A 17,068-nucleotide genomic window follows, 5' to 3' on the forward strand; every position below is an offset into this window, starting at 1 on the left:
GCGTGGAGGAGGTCGCCATTTACTTTTCCGTCCCCCTCCCCCAGCCTCCAGCTCCGGAGCTCATGCTGTCGAAGCCGGGTGGCCAACAGCAGCTGTAATGAATAATCGCCATAGCTTTTAATAAGCGCTGCTAATTATTCCTCCTGCCTCTGACCGGGCTGCTGCGCTCCCCTGCACCAGCTCAAGCAGTATTGGTGTGAGATGGGTAGGCAAACAACAAACTGCTGGACTGACTCTGCTCTCGGGTCCCCATCCTGCTCCATCTGAAGTCAGTGACTAAAATCCTGTTGCCTTTAACAGGAACAGATCAAGTCTTAATTCTCCTGCTGTCTTCCATCTGCCAAGTGCATGTGCCTACCTACATTGCAAGAGTTACATACTACTGTTGTGCTGCAAATAATGCCCCCTGATACACACTGAGGGCATAAAAATAAACCTTAAGTTAGCTTTAGTCCCTCCTGTCAGTCCCCGTTGCCTCCCCCTGGGAACTCAGGATGCCGGGATGCAGGGAGCCAACGCAGCTGCAGAAGAGCAGGCTACAGGTGTTATGCAGATAATATGTATATCTTCTAAAATTAATAAATTCAGTAATGGTGCAGCTGTGAAAATCCTATGCAGATAAAAGAAGGAATGAATAGCCTAGCGTAGCATAGCATAGCCCAGTCCATTTTGGTCACTAGTTTGTTGTTTATGGGTTCAGTCACTTGGTCCCCCAAATTTCCAGTTCAGCTGAGGCTGGGTAAAATCATGTTTTTCTTCTATCCCTCAAGTACATTTCCATGTTCTGGTTTTGGACACCCTGCCTTGATATGAAGGAGGCTGCACCCCTTGCCCTTCAAACCCCCCAGCCCTGCAGAGCTCCTGAGCCACCAGCTGCTCACGCAGGCTCCCTCCAAAGAGCGCAGCCAGTGTTGGGGGGGTGGGAGGAGAAATAGATGTCCAAACTTCCAGTGTTTTTCTTAGCCTTGAAACACGCTGGAGCTGTAGAGCTGGCTCAACAACACAGGGAAGCCTTCCCCTCGCTGGAGTGCCTTTCCCGTGTGAGCAGGGACCGTGGTGCAGCAGAAGCTGGCCACTGACCGCGCTGAGCACTCGCCGTCAGTGAGGCTTGGACGCCTTTCGGGCAGAGGGCAGCTGCCTGGAGCGCAGGCAGCACCGTGTGCCTGGGCTGCTGCAAGGCACAGCTCGCCTTCTGCGTCAAATCATAGGTAATCAGACTTGGTAGGTCAGCATGTATGTGCTACAAAGCCCAGCAAAGGTTGCCCAGGTAATATTTAGTTTAAAAGTGCCTCTTTCTGAACCCTCTGCTCCTTTTGATGTTTGTGTGTGACAAACCAGGGTTTTAGAAGAGGGAGGAGAGCCCCTCCTGCAGCATCCTTCTCACGCCTCAGCCCCCGTGCCCAGCTCCTGCTTTAGCCCCTCTCCACCACCATCCCTGGGTCTCCATCTCCGCCTCCCCCCTGCTGATCTGACCTCAGCCTCCCCTTCCCCTCCTGCCTCCCACCTAGCTCCCAGCTCCATGCGAGGTCCCTGTCCCTTGGCCCCAACCCCATTTGCTCCACTCCTCCTCTGAGCCAGGCCCTTTGCCCAGCCTGTCAGGCTCTCTAAAAGCCTTGTAATTTTGTTTAGATGCTGACCCTTCGGCTCCAGGCTGGTTTTGGCCAGAAGCTTTGGAGAGTAGGTCCAGAATAAAAAAAACACCAGGAATTTTGAAGTGGGTGGTTTTCTAGTTTCAGTGGCCAGCCTCCACGTTAGAAAAAAACACTGGTGCTGTTGGTCCTCAAAGGTCATTTTCTTGAAGATGCCGATGGCAAACTGAGCTGTGGAGACTGGGACGTCACAGGCAGACCCGCAAGGGCACCAAGTGCCTTGTTGGTGCCACCTAAATCCCACACCAGATCTGCAATCAATCAGCTTCTGCTTCCAGGGTTGTTATCTGGCGCTTTCCACATGCACAAAATTAAAAGCCCATTAAAGACAAAGTGCGTGTGTTCCTCCATGTGCGCGTTTGTGCGTACGCAAATGTCTCGGGACTGGCGGGACTGGGCTAGGGCTGTCATTACGGCCACACCACAACCCACCACAGGCGCCAAGGGCTACAGCTCTCCATGGAAACTCTAATCCCTGTGAAATGGGATCTTAGTTTGTTTTTGTTTTTGAAGAAACCTACAAAAAATAGCTGAGAGATCACAAAGCTAGATAGAAAGCATTAAGAAGGCAAGAACGACAACATCTTGTTGCACAGACTGCCCCTAGCCCTTCTCCCCATCAAGCTGGCTTTTAGGGTTTGCTCATGGAGACACAAGTTATTTATGTTTTCCACCCACCTCTGTGTCAACACACACCTCATCTGTTGTCTGTCCTTTGTCAGTTGAAAAAACAACAGATAAAAATGGAGAGCAATTTCATCACCTACACATCTTTTCCTATATAATTTATCCTGGGCACATGGATAGAAATGATGGAAACGGTTTAAATGTACAGTAGAGAAGCTGTTTGTCCATCATATGCTTAAGGGAAAAAAATAGCAACAGCACCCACTGATTATGCAGACAGTATTATAACTTTACATGTACTATTGTGTGGAATGGATTCGGGAATGACAGTATCATGATATATCAGTCAAGTGTTCCTTTACTGGCTAATCTACAGCTCAGATCACTACTGACTAGGCTTACCAAGCTCAGCTCTGGCCTGGCTTTCTGACTGTGCTGTAATAACAATATTAGAGAGTGCTAAATCTAACCAATTTCCACGCAGCATTTCACTCCCTTTACTGTGATATTGGTGCCACAACTTCAGGGAGGGCTGGAATCACAAACCCTCATTTTCCATTCTCCTGTCCAACACATCTGGGCAGAGCTTCACGTCCAGTCTGTCCAGGCAGCTGCACATCTGGAAAGCACTGGATGCTTTCAGTTCCCTGTCCTAAGAGCCAGACTTGCCCCGCAGCATGATGTCACCTGCTGTTACCCAGCACAGCAATGACATCGTGGGGCTAGGTGCTCTCGTCAGCAAACATCAGGCTGCGGCACAAGCAGATCCAGCGCTGAAGTGCTAAACTAGACCTGATTTAAAGGGTATGCGTGTGTGTGTGTGTGTGTGTGTGTTTGTCGCTGTTGAGACGGACACGACACACAAAGGATTGTGCACAAAACCAAAAGACAAAAAAAGTCCATTTATTGTTCTAACAGGCCTTTTTATATATTTCTTAAGAATAGGTGTCTGTACATGATGGGTTCACTTACAGACCATCAGCTCAGGGTTGGATGGCCTTTTCTCTGCTACATCTTTGACACACTTCTACTTGTGCATCTGGCAGTTCCTTATCTTGTTGGCTCAGCTCGTCTCAGGGCTTTCCCAGGCTCTTCAAGGATACATGGTTATCTGTTCAAGGCTAATGTTAAGCTCACATTCTGCTCCTTCGGACCAGCCGAGGTTTCCCACAATTCCCCCTTTTTGTACTTGTGCTACAAAAATTGCCCATGCCGTCTGTTGCAGGGCCCTTTGCAACAGAGACACAAGACATGGCAACATCCATAACACAACTACAATAATGAACAAAATCAACATCCTAGTTGTTACCAGAAACAACAACCACCCTGACCGGGGAGGGGGGGGTGGGGGGTGGGGTGGGGTGGGGCGGGGGGGAACCCAAAACCCTCAGAATATGCCCCAATTCGGTACTCCATAGGAAACATGGATATTTGTCAATGAGGCAATGCCCCTGTTTTGATGCCCTAAAGCTTAAGGCAACGAGTGTCTGTATAGCGTAGGGACTCCTGAGTTACAGGCCAGTGCCACAGGGCCCGTTTATGACCCAGAGCATCAGACATTACATGGGAAGCAGCAAGGGCCACTACAAATATTTGATACATGAGATTAAATAAAATGTGGCTATCAAGCCACCAAGGTGCATATAAAGATATGAAATTGTGCCAAGTATATAAGGAGTCTGTCTTCTAACACGCTGGCGGGGTTCAAATAAAGACTTCAACAGCAGAATCCAGAAATAAAGAATTCCAACTTCTCTAAGCAGCCTCTGGAAGCTGTTTGTGCATCTATGGACCACGGGCTGTCCTTGCCCTCTCAGGCTACCAGGGCGGGTGGCTCCAGAGCAAAGGGTCTCCATTCCTTCCCCATAGCTGTTAAAAGTGTCAGGTGCACCTGCAGGATTTAAAGCATATAGGTCTTTGTGCAGAAAGCTAATCTCTTGAATTTTATCCGTTAATTAACTAGATGCCAACTGGAGAGTACAGGTGTTTGGCAGTTCATTGAGACACACCACAGAGTCAGCAGCTGCCGTTATATTACCTGAAACTGCCAAATGTTCCTCCCTTGTAGAGGACTGGGGGTGACCCAAATGCTGTGACTGCCTGTGCTGAGATTTTGGTCAGCCTTAGCTGTGGAGGAGGCTTGAGTCTCAGACTGATGAGCCCCAGCAGGTCTAACCGTTGGGTTTAGGATGTTGCAGTCCCAGCTGTGTTTCTGCCTGAGGTCTGACATGACAGCAGGGATGGCCCACAGGACTTGTGCCAGCATCTCTTCTCCCATGGTGCTGGTAAACCCAGGGCAAAGCAGTCAGGAAAGCAGCCTGACTGGCAGTGTGTGGCAGCAGCAAGAGGTCACAGCCCCCAGCTGCCCCTTCCCAAAGTCAGGGGTGCATCACATGGGTTATGGTATCGTGATGGGAAGGAGGAGGAGGATCATTCAACCTCCATGACTAACACAAAGGTCTGCAAAATGACACAGCATCCTCACACCTCATCCCCAGCCCTGCCACGGCCATCCATTCAAAGCAGGTTTGAGCAGCCCATGAAAATGGGATGGATGGGAATGGATCTAAATGCCACAGCCCTGGTAGCTTCATGTCCAGAAACTGAGCAGCCAGGAGGGGCTTCAGGTAAAAAAAAAATTTCCAGTTTTAAGACAAGCAGCCTCCCTTCTCTGTCAGCCCATCTCCTTGTCCCCCATCTGTCTCACCTCCCTTGGTTTTATCTCTGCTGGGGGTTTTGGTCTGCAGGTGGGAGGTGGCTGCTGGGGACTGCAGACTTGGCGCAGTTCTGGATCTGTTTCCACTGCTATGTCCCAGGCCACCACTTCTCTCCTAGTCACAGCTTTAAGAGGAATGATCTTAAACATGGTATAACAGAGGTTGTTGGAGATGCCCATTGCCCTGCCATGGCCACAGCTGAGAGGAGGCAGTGGTGAGACCCCCGAAAGGATACTCAGTGAGCATCCAGGCTTGATCTTTCAAGGCAGGCTTAAGAAAATAATGCCTCCAGCTCCCATAAAGTTCTTCTGAAAACCCATACGTCCTGCCGGGGATGAGGTCTAGCACGCACCCACCAAGTTTGTCTGCAGGAGGCTGCCGAGTGCCTGACGCAGGCACAGCACTGGCAGAACAGCAGGGTTCCCTGACGAGGCCACCAGAGCTGTGAGCAGACAGCAAGGTCTCCTTCCCCCCTACCCCCCAGCTGATTAGCATGCTCAAGAACAGTTTTGCATGTGCAAGATATCTGTAAGGCCTGCTGCCAGCTTTTTGCCAAAGCATTGATTTTTCAAGATGTGAGTTACTGCTTTCTTCTAGTAATTACTGATAATGCTCTTGGATGAATTACAGACATTTAAAAATGAATTAGACTGTATGTGTGTCTGTCTCTCCTGTCCCCTTTCTGTTTCTTCACCACAGGATGTATGGCTTTGAAATGTTGATACATATTCATTACAGCTTCTATGACTTGAAAGCCATAGCTAAAGGGAGAGCTCAGATCAACAGGAATGTGAAAGCGGCAATGAAAGCAGGATACGTGGCTGTAAGCACAGTGAGTAAGCAGGATTTGAGTAAGCAGGTACCGGGAGTTCTGAATCCTGATCCTGGTTCTGCTCCTACCTCTGGTGGCTGTGGACAAGATGTGGTCGGCTGCCTCAGCCATAGGATTGACACAGCGATGCTTACCAGTGCTCCGCAGCATTATGCCACATAAATGCAACCTCAAACTGGTGGCAAGTGGATCCAGCTATCACTGTTCCTGTCATTGCCAGTTGTCAAAGCAATGAATCCAATGAGAAATTCTTTGGAAATAAATAATAATAAAAAAAGTCCTGAGCAGGTACTAAAACCCCAGGTGAAAGCACCCTCTGCTCATAGTGCTCAGAGCAGAATCTCAGTGGCCTGTGGTGCACAGGCACTTTTGCACAGCCATGCATGTACATGCACACACAGTTGTACACGTGCTCTGTGTTTCCACAGAGACAAGTTTTCTTCTGCTTTGTTTTGAAGAGTTCCCAATCCAAAGGTTAAAACAACGTGGAAATAAATTTTGAAGGGATCCTCCATACCCGTACCTTTAGGCTCGGATGTGGTAAGAAAATGCAGATGAACGATGAGCTTGTGTTTCTTTGGGCCATCGCAACAGCGCAGGTGTGAAGAGAGAAGCAAACTGTCTTGGTGCCAGCGGGGTGACACGGTGTCTGCACTCTCATCTGGCTCTTCTCTCCTTTCCCGCTGCAGCTCCTTGTGTGTATTTCTTTGATGTGAAGCTGTGTCTCACATTTGGCTAGTGGCCTCTATTCAGGGCAAGACAGAAAATCACATTGGGTAGGAATTCAATCATGAACCTGGAAAAATCCTTCCTAACTGAATTTTAATCAAAACTACTGAGAAGTTTGGGGTTTTAGCAACCTGGATTTTTTTTCTTTTTTTTTTTTTTTCTTTTTTATAAAATCAATGCAGTGGAAAAATTCCCAAGCAGGGAATTCTGCCTCTCCCTGGTACAGCTGCAGAATACAAAACTGTTGCATTTGGGACATCTTCAAGCTCTTGTGTGAAATCACATTCACCTGTTACAACTCCACCTAGACTACTCTTTTAGTGCCTTTCCAATCAAGACACCACCTGCAATTTTTCTCTTTCTTCCTGAGAATCTGTTTCTGCTTTTGTTAAATATGAGGCTGGTGAAAAGTTTCAAATTAACAGCCACAAGCCTCAACACAGAGCAGGTTAACTACTGGCAATGCTTGAATAAGCTCTTTTCTTACAGCTCCTGATGCTAATATGTCTCAGATATTATCCCCAGAGATGAGAGAGTAGCTTGCAGCTTGTTCACTTTCTAGCCTCTGTGCCAGGATTGCCAGTGAAAGAGGGAGACAGATTCTAGCAGTGGTGGTATTTCTGACGTTCACTGATCCAGTAGGAACTGGACTGGGACTAAGTTCATTTCCTATCGGCTGACAGCCAGTCAGGGCGTGATAGAAATTTGCAGTCCCTGCTGGTGTGGGCTGGATTCATATTGGCAAACTCCACATGAAAAGGCTGTCTAACCCATTACAAAACTGAGGATGCCAAGACATTTCCCCATCTCCTGTGAGGATTCATTTTATAGTCTTTATGATGAATATCCCTTGATATAAAATAGTCAGGGATAAAAAGGTACAAAAAGGAAAAAAAAAAAGCATCTATAGGAAGAAAGCATAGCTCTTTGTTTCTTGATGCACAAAGATCCATCTCTGAACTCTGGAAATATGCAGGCTGGATAATGGATGCCATTAGGTTTAGAAAGGAGACCTTCTTTTGTCACCTACACAAAGGTCACATCTGGAACACAGGCTCTAACCATCACGTGCAAAGAGGGGTGCAAAGCAGGTTTCCAGGAGCCCTGACCAGCCACAATCCCCAGGGGTGCTCTGTGAAGACGAGTAGAGTTGGGATTTCTTTTAGTCAAAGCCAGAGCCCCTCCTTCCCCTGGTGCTCCCAGAATGGAGGTCATGTAAGAAATGATCCTCAGACAAGCAAACTGCCTTACACAAGAGTGCCTGGGCTGAGCATCTCGCCGGTCCATGGCAAAGCACAGGTATGGAATAATACTCTGACTCACCTTATCATTAGTACCCAGCAACCCCAAGGGGGTACATCATGGGAAACCCAATAAACCCATCACGCAGCAGAAATCGTGTGTCAACCCCCAGCTCTGCGTTCTTCTGGGTTTCTCTTGGCTTTTTTTTTCCCTGTGCCCTTGCCCTGCAGCTCCCTCTTCCCAGGGTAGAGGTTGCAAGATCTGCTTGCTAATGTGAGTCTGGCAGAAGGCACAGGCCAGACACCTGGCAGCATAAGCCAGTTTAGTACCACAGAGCCAATGGCTCTGGCCCAGTTTTACACTGGAAGAGAGCGTAGCCCAAGTGTTAGGTAAGCTATGGATTTTGCTGCTTGTTTTACACACACGTGACACTGCAGTGAGCATTGAAGGGCTGCTCTTTAAGGTGTTCAAGAGGCAGTAGCTAGAGCAAAGGAACAGTAGTTTGGAGAGTTACCCCTGCTACCTAACTGATGGAATAACTTAGGGCAACACCACCGCAGTTTCCCCCACGTGAGGCACAAAGCACGTATTTAGGCATCCTCTCCCGACAGGGATTAACCCTGCTCCAAGTGTTATTACAGACATTCCTTACTGAGGTCATCCCTGTGCCAGCTGATGCTCCTTCTTAAACCAGCACAGGTAAATCAGTGGCTTTGACTTACAGCGGCAAGGTAGTTCTGTTCAGTGACAGACTGCTTTAATGCGGCTTTTATCAGCACCTTTCTCCCAAGATAAGGAGACTGTCAGAAAGATATCAGCAGTGGTTTAGGAGGAGCTGGATGCTGCGGTTCTAAATTAATAGCAGGACAGCATCCGTTCACATCTCCTGGTGCGAGGCACCAGAGGAGGCTTAGCCACAAGGACTGTGGTACTCATGACACCAGTGTATGCACTCCTTACTATGAACCGTATTGTCTCCACCAAGTTATTCTCTGAGGGTAGATGAGGCTCCAAGTGGGCTGCGTGTTCCCTTCCAGTAACAGGCTGCCTGATCTCACACTGTCCCTGTCTGTCATCTCACAAACCCAGACCACCTGGGAAAACTAACCACAGCCTGGGGCACGGAGGGTCAAAGGGAACATAATGCTGGAGGTTTTTCCAACCAGGTATCCCTGAAAGGACTGCAGTTTGAGAATAGCTGCATCTTTAAAAAGACCACAAGAGGTTCCTGTGGATCCACACAGGAGATCACACCTGAGTGTCATGCCAAGCACTGGAGCAGACCGTCACTGCAGACCACGAGTTTCTAGGTCCTAACAGACCAGTGTGGTATAGACCAAGGCAGATAGGGACCCCCACAGAGCACAGGGCAGGGTACCAAAAGACTTATTTCAGACTTAAAGCCACAGGGTGGCTTCTTGCTGATACTGGGAGAAGCGGGAACATTAAGGATGGGGAAGTGAACTTCAGGTCATTAGGAACAGGCCTAGAAAACACAGGCTAGTGATTAAAGGAGCTAGTTGTTATGGGTGCTGTGATAATGTATTGCCGTGGGAAAAGAGAGGTGCCATGGGAAGCAGTGAAATAAATCTGTCTGAAAGGAGATCATCGCCCATGCTAGAGTGCATGCATGTGCCAGAGCCTGGGTCTGTGCTGCTGGCTGCCTTCCCAAACCAGTGCACAAGGAGGCAACAGGGAAATGCCTAATCTATTTTTCCTCAGAAGGGACAGTCCAGCATGTTTTTTCTACCCATGCAATGAGCCACAGAACCAGAAAAGATAGCAGTGTTCTCGCTTGGATAGTATCTCCTCCTCCTCACGCTGCCAGTGCCTGTCCCTGGCAGGCTGGTTTAGAGACACTTAAACCTGAGCTGGGGAACCAAATCCCCCACAGCTTCTTCTTGGTAGCACCTCATTTCAGCCGTGCAGGAGGAGGGCAGGAGGTATCTGAGCTTGATCTGCCTTCAGCCGGACAAGCTGAATGGTGTCCCCCACTTTGTGCATGCTCAGGTACCCGCACACCATCACCGGCCCCGGCCTCAGGCAGCAGCAAATCTGTCCCTGATGGCGAGCGCTGTGCTCCCAAAGTGCTGAAAGATGACTCCAGAGTCTTCTGCAGGTCCCTCCTGCCATCCCACCTCCCACATGGGGAAAATTGCTCCCCAGGAAGCACTCTGTAGGGATAGCTATGGTCACCAGCGTTCTCCATCACTAATGTCATTGCCCCTGTGATTGCAGCTGCGCAGGGAAGTGAGTCTTCACGGCTGCTTCAGGCTTCAGTGTGATCATGAGGGAGCCTTTAAGCAATGCCCACAGCTCTCCTTCTTCCTAACCCAAGATAGGTCTCCTTCCTTTTCTTCTCTACAGAGGATCAGAAAGCTAAGCTGTTAAGTTGTCTCTCTCTCTCTCTAATTCATCCATGTATGTCCTTTAATGCATCCATATATGTAACGGCTGATCTCTGAATTGCTAACACACAATCAGTTCTCATTATACTACAGAGAAAGTATAGGGGTTCTTCCTATTCTCACTTTTAAAATAAGACAGAATGGATTCTTAAATTGACTGGCTTTGGCAAGGAAGTCACCAGCAAAGAAGCAGGGGAGCATGAAATATCTATCTATATCTCTCTGTGTCTATCTGTCTATCTGCAGAGTGTGTGTGTGTGTGTGCGCATAGAATGCCTCTGAAAAATAAAATCCTTCTGTATGCTAATTTTTCTCTTGGAGTTTCCAAGACAACAGTGGTTTCACTCAGTGCTGTCCCCATATAACTCCCTGGTCCTTCCTCTTCAGAGACAGCTTCATGGTTTGTAAGGGCACTATTTTCTTCTCCATTTCTGTAGCTTTTCCATATGCTTCTAATCACCCGCACTGAACGGTCCTACCCCAGGTACCTGTGAATACCAGCACACTGAGATGTTACCCAGAACAAGCTATGGCATGACCCTGAGGACAGCATCAGCAGCCCTGGCACACAGCTCCTGCCTGTACATCCTTTCTTCATGTTGCATGTGGAGACACTTATCCCATATACTTTGGCAAATAAACTACCTCACTTGCCTGTGGGGTAAAAGTGTGTCCATGGGCAGGTACTGTGCTGTCACACTGTAAAGATCACACGTTACCCTGGGATACCTTTTCACTGGGGTAACTTGTCCTGCATCTCTTGCTCTTCTCATTAAATTTGTGCTCTGGGAGGCAGTTCAGTAACAGCCAGCAGTGGTTGTGCCCGCAGCACGTAGTAGGATTTAGCAGCGTTTTTCCTAGACTGGTGCAATCGCATAATAGTTGTCATTTTTGCATAAACAGGTACCAGCAGACATGTCAACTCATTTTGCCACTGTCACTGCTTATCTTCCGCAGTTTGGAGTTTCCTGGTAATGCAGCTATGCAAGGAAGGTCTGCAAAAGCCATACGGCAGTGCCTATTTCCTTCCCCACTTTCCACTGGGTACAGGTCTTTCTAGTGTCCGAAGCGCTCACCTGCTGTGAAAACCCCTTTCCTGGGAAGATTTCTCTCCAGCCCCTGGGATCTCACCTGTGGCAACACTTTCCTAATTTTTTTTTCAACTATACTCTTCAGTATTGTTCCCTCCACTTCCACTGCGAGCATCAATCCAGCTCCTTTCCTTGGCTGAAAACTCAGATCATTTACCAGTTGCACCACCTACCATGTATCTCCTTTTCTGTCCCACAGCAAATGTTGCCATGATAAATCTTGATTGGTAGGGTTCAGGAAACTGCAGCAGGATATTCCAGGAAATCAGGGACAAAATAAGATTCCTAAATACCGCTAAGTCGTCTTTCCCACATTTGCTAGTAGAGCTCATTCCTCATCGGTCCAGTGAACAAAATTAGAGATGTTCCAAACCATTGTCTAAGGTTTATGCATAGCTGTAGAGGTGGAAGAGTGTCATGCAGCATTGCTAGACATCGGTCTGCTGATCGACTTGCTGTGGGATACAGGGTAAAGTGTATCAGTGCCCACATGCATGAAATGTACACAGTAAGTCACAGGAAACCTGGAAGATTTTATTCGTATTTTTAAAATCCATTGAGATCTTCTGCAGAAATTGTTACAGATGGACAAAATAATTTTTTATCTAAGTCTTACTGTTTCAGGGAAGTAGAAATACTGAGAAGATGAAAAGAACAGACATATCCAGATTTCCATCTGATCTTGAACTTGGTACGCATCTCTTTGATTTTTAAAGTCGTTGACTTGTCAACCTGAAAACCACTTTGAGAACCTGTGCTGCCTTTAGGGTTCAGGAGGAACAAGGTTTTGGACCCCAACACATACAGGCACACACAGATGCCCCTTTCCATCAACCACCTCAATTATGTGAGAGAATTTTAGGCATTCTTTACCAAAAAATCCCTCAAGGTAGCTAGTGTCACACCACAAACAAGAGAACTATATTTGGTAACCAGATATCCTTAGCCATATTATAACATTTGCCGCTACAGAAAATCATCCTGGCAACTTCCATCACCCTGAGAGATCCTTGATCTTCTAGCACAATAAGAGGGTTATTACAGCTATCCACTGCTCCTGCAGAAAAGCAAATAATCAGATCAGCTACGAAGCACGCGCACGCTCCTTTGGTTCCCAGAAGTGCTGTATGCAGGGCTAACAGCAAAATGGCTTTGTCTACAGAGGCGTGCCTTAGGATCGCACATCGTACCTCTCTGCCCTCACCTAACTTCGACAATGTGTATTTGTAAAGGACAGGAGATCAAATACAAAGAAAAAGATAAATGGCAGCAAATAGAAATGAAATAAATAGTGAAAATTCGAGGAGGAGTAGAGAAAGAAAAGCCTCAGTCTGCAGCATTATTGCACAGCATGGATCCAACTGCTGTAGGAGTGCTGTGTGGGAGCAGTGTAGCTCACCTCCTTTGCCAGTTTTGACTTGAAGGGGGATAGCTGAGGGGGTCAGGAAGGGGACAGCTTGGTTCTCAGCTTCTGACTGACAGCAGAGGAACCTGGGATAACAAAGCTGCATATGAAAAGCTCCTTCCCAAAGAGGGCAAAGCCCGATCTCAAGACGCTCCCCCTACGAAGACAAGTCCTGCCCGCTTTCCACAGCTGCACAACTTTATGTGGAGCATCAGGTTTTACAGAGCATTTGCCTTATGGGTTAACAAAAAGTCAGTTTTGAAGTGCCAGGCTCAAATATTTTTTTTTTAGAGCTAGAGATTTTTTTCTCTAAGGCACTTATTTTTCAGTTCCAGAGCAGATTAAACTGCCCTGTAGATAAGAAAAATGATATATTTTGGCTGGCTTTTCTTTAATCACACTTCAGAAGAGGGTCAGGCACAACCCAAGTCTTCTGTCAGTTCTGTTCACACCTGACTGTCACTAGCAAGTGCAAAGGTCTTTAACAACACTATCAGCCAAGGGAGGAAACAATGCACAGTGCAAAATGGCTCGCAGTGAGTCACTCGCAGCTACACGTACAACTGGCAGCCTCAAGAAGGAAGCATGTGCTTGTTGTGTGATCCTGAATTTACTACTACGGATTAACATATTTTTTTCCCCTACTCTTGTAATAGCTCAATATGGAATTTACAACGCCATGTGAAGACCCCTTTTATAAACTGCTGCCTGTAATAGCTGAAACAATGAAAATCACCAAAGACAAGCTGAGTTCTGGCTCAGAATTTTAATGCATTGTACATGTGGGATTTTATACTGGGAGCAGACTTTTGCAGTCCCTGTGCAGAAATCGCAGTTGCAGCTTTCACCCAGATAAACGAACAGCGTCAACTTTTAGGGTAAGCATCAGATTACGCCATCATTTCTGATGCACTAATTACAGATCAAGCTGAGATAAAAACTGAAGGTCAGCTATCCTGAGTTGCATCAACGTTTCATCTAGCCAGGAGCCTTTGTCCAGCAGTGACTGGAAGCAACTACTTGGAGAATGCTTTTTCTTAAGAGACCAAGTATCAAATGTATATCTGGAACATCCCCAAAACCCTGACAAAATCCCGCAGACTGCAACTGAGATTGTCTAATCCTTTTTTATAGCCTTCAGTAGATTCCCCTTCCCTAAACTAGTCCAGACCCCTCTGAAGCCCATGTAAGCAAGCATATAGCATCTACAACATCTACAGCAAAGATCTCCACATGTGAACCTCATGTTCAAAGAACCATGTCCTTTCAATAGCTCTGTTTCAGCTGCTAGTTTAATTCAGTGCCTCCTACTTCTCCCACCAGTGAGCAACCATTCTCCGTGCCACTGGTGAGAAAACAGAAAGGGCCCTGGCTCACCCCTGGGCACATCTCTCCCTGTAGGGGCAGAAAGCCCCTAAACCACCCACACTCATCCCAAAAAACAGGACCTCACTTAAGCTCTGAATCAAATCCAGGCCCAAGAGGTGCGGACGTTATGGAAGGGTAGAGTCAGGCTATCTGGGTCCTCACTGCTGGTCTAGCTCATGGCAATTCTTGACCATCCTTGTGGATTGACACCTGCTTCTTTAGCCCCCTTTGGCACCCTGCCTCACCCCTGCAGGGACCCAGCGTTGCCCATTGCCATGAGGGATCCTGGTGCCAGCCAGTCTCTGTGGGGTACTTTCAGGTTACAAATGAAAAGTGCCTTTTTACTCCATCATACACCTCAAAGTCAAAGCTGAGCTGAGGGCTGAGCAATTAACATCTCTCTACATATCTATTCACAGATCAGCCCGACAGGATCCAGTACTTACTGGTCTGGAATAATTCTAAGCCTAGTTTCAAGTGTGTTGTGGGAAGGAGTTACTATCAGATGTGCTGAACAAACTATGTGCACCTCAGCCTATAGAGCTTAGTTTATTCTCCCTGACATCACTTCTCCCCCATTAACCTTAGATTAAAATAAAGTCAGGATAAGGTAATTGTTTGTTGGAAAAGGGAAAGAAAAACAGCATTCTCTGGGTGGTTTTGGTCAGCTTCTCTCTTCCCATAAACACCAGCAGCATCCACAGATACTCACATACACACAGAGAGCACCTACTTAAAAGGAGGGAGCACTGTGGAAAGGTCAGCAATCTGTACTCATCTGTCCTCAGTGCCACAGAGCATACAGCTCATCGAGTCCAACCCTGCCCCAGAGCGGTGTCAGTATTTGTATAAACCTTCCCTAACAGATGATTTTCCTACCTGTTCCAAAACACCTCTGTCACTGGCAATACCCACAGTCTTCCTAGGCCGCCTATTCCTGACCTCACGTATATTTTCTTTAGCCTAAAAACTTGTCCTAATGTTTAGCCTAAGTCTCCTTTACTGCAGTTTAAGCTCAATTCTCCTTTTTTATACCCTCAGGGGAAAAGATTACTATTTTATTTCCTTTCTCTTAGCAGCAATTTCCTATCTATTTGAAGACTTACATTTTCCTGCTGCTTCCCTCCAGACCCAGTCTTTACTTCTGTAGCCCACGCAACCACAAATCTTTCAGCCTTCCCTCACAGGTTGTGTTTTCTAGACCCCAAATCATTTTTATTCCTCTTCCCCGCTGTCCCCACCAGACAGCCTGCATCTTTCTTTGCATGCCATACACAACGCTGGCTGCAGTGCTGCGGCAAGGCTTGGCTACCACACAGCTGGCCATGGCCTCCCATGTTACTCGCCTCTTCTGTACAGCCTGATACCACATCAGATGCCTGCTCAGTTTTTGTAGCAGTGTGACATTTACAGAATACGCTTAAAGATCTCCAAGTCTTGCTAGATGGGAGAAATAGCTCATACTTTAAGAGGAAGAGGTGACAGAGACCAAGTAGGACAAAAGGCAGAGCTTGTGGACTTAGGTTTTCATCTCGGGAAGTAATTGTCTTCTTGTACAATTTTCTGGCCCAACTAGAACATTGTATTGTATTTTGAAAGCTGCGTTGTATTTTGGATGCTGAAAGCCAGGGAGAGATTGACAACATTAAAGAGAAACTCATCGAAAGACAACAAAAATGATTAAGAAGGGAGAGAAAAATTAAAAAGAAAGTCATTCTCTATAATTTAATCAAGCCGTAATTTCAGGAGAGGATTATAGGCTTAAACAAGCTTTGAAGATGGAAACACAAACAAAGCAATGGTTTAGAGTATTAAAGGACAGCAAGCAGATGGTCATAAGTGAATGCATTGACATGAAATTAATGAAAATACCACTTCAGCGTAACCTGGGAGAGAATGGGATTTATGAGGCAGTGGAATAATTTCCACAAAAAGTGATGGAAACCCCACTGCTTGCAGCTTGTGCAGCCAGACTGGGCACAAGAAGTAGTCAGCGGACAGCCAGGGAAAGGTCGCTGGAGCAATTAGGGCTGGATGATTTTCTCTAGGGCCTACCATTCCTGTTTTCAAAGAAGAAAATATATAGATTATGTATATGTCAACAGAAAGACCCCTCCGCTGTCTCTTCAGCCCAACTGATGGGAAGTTCATAGAAGAGATTTTGGGGTTGTCTTGATGCACCAGGAGACTAACCTGTAGCCTAGTGAGGTGAGCAAGACCCCCTCTTCTGACTTTGGTGGAATGAGGGAAAACCCAAAGAATATTACCTCAGGACTCCTAAGGCAAGTGGCAGCTTTTGTGTTACATCTGAGCTTGTCACAGACAAGAAGAATTTGTTACTGCTAGATCAAGAGCCGAGTAAAGTGAGGTGACAGCACAGAGGCAGGTGAGGTTTTCCACCTGTTTTTGCTGATCATTTATTTCCTCTGAGCTGCACTTTCTGCAACACCAAAACAATCAACGAATTCAAGCTGAATTTGCCAAATAATTTCACGTGAAATGAGACTAAGGCGGGAAAAGAGGCCGTGTTGGTACAGAGACAAGTGGGACACTTCCAGTTTTTATTTGCAAGCTCTTCTTATAAATGGGACAGAAAGGAAAGGCTGGCTGCACCGCAGTGTCACAGCCAGAGCAGCCAGCTGCCCTCCTGCCCTGGTAGCTACAGCATCCCCTCAGCCTCCAGTACAGGAGGACTTTGAACCCACATCATTGCCACTCCCGAAGAGATGGGCTTAGTCACCAGACTGAGATACTCTGAACTAGACTGCTGCTGGTCTTTCTGGCTGCAGTTGTCCCACTTTGCACTGAAATGCAGAGAAGGAGAAAAATAACTTTTTTTGTCACTCGGCCCTCATGTGACAAAGTCCTCGGCAGTAGCAAGAATTACATTTATAATATTAAATGTAATTTATCATTATATTTATTATTATTATTTTATATATATAACATATGCATATTTAATAGTAGTAGTAGTAGTAGTATATTTAAATTTATTTAAAT

Source organism: Falco naumanni, chromosome 5 (assembly GCF_017639655.2).
Source record: "Falco naumanni isolate bFalNau1 chromosome 5, bFalNau1.pat, whole genome shotgun sequence".
Lineage (NCBI taxonomy): Eukaryota > Metazoa > Chordata > Aves > Falconiformes > Falconidae > Falco > Falco naumanni.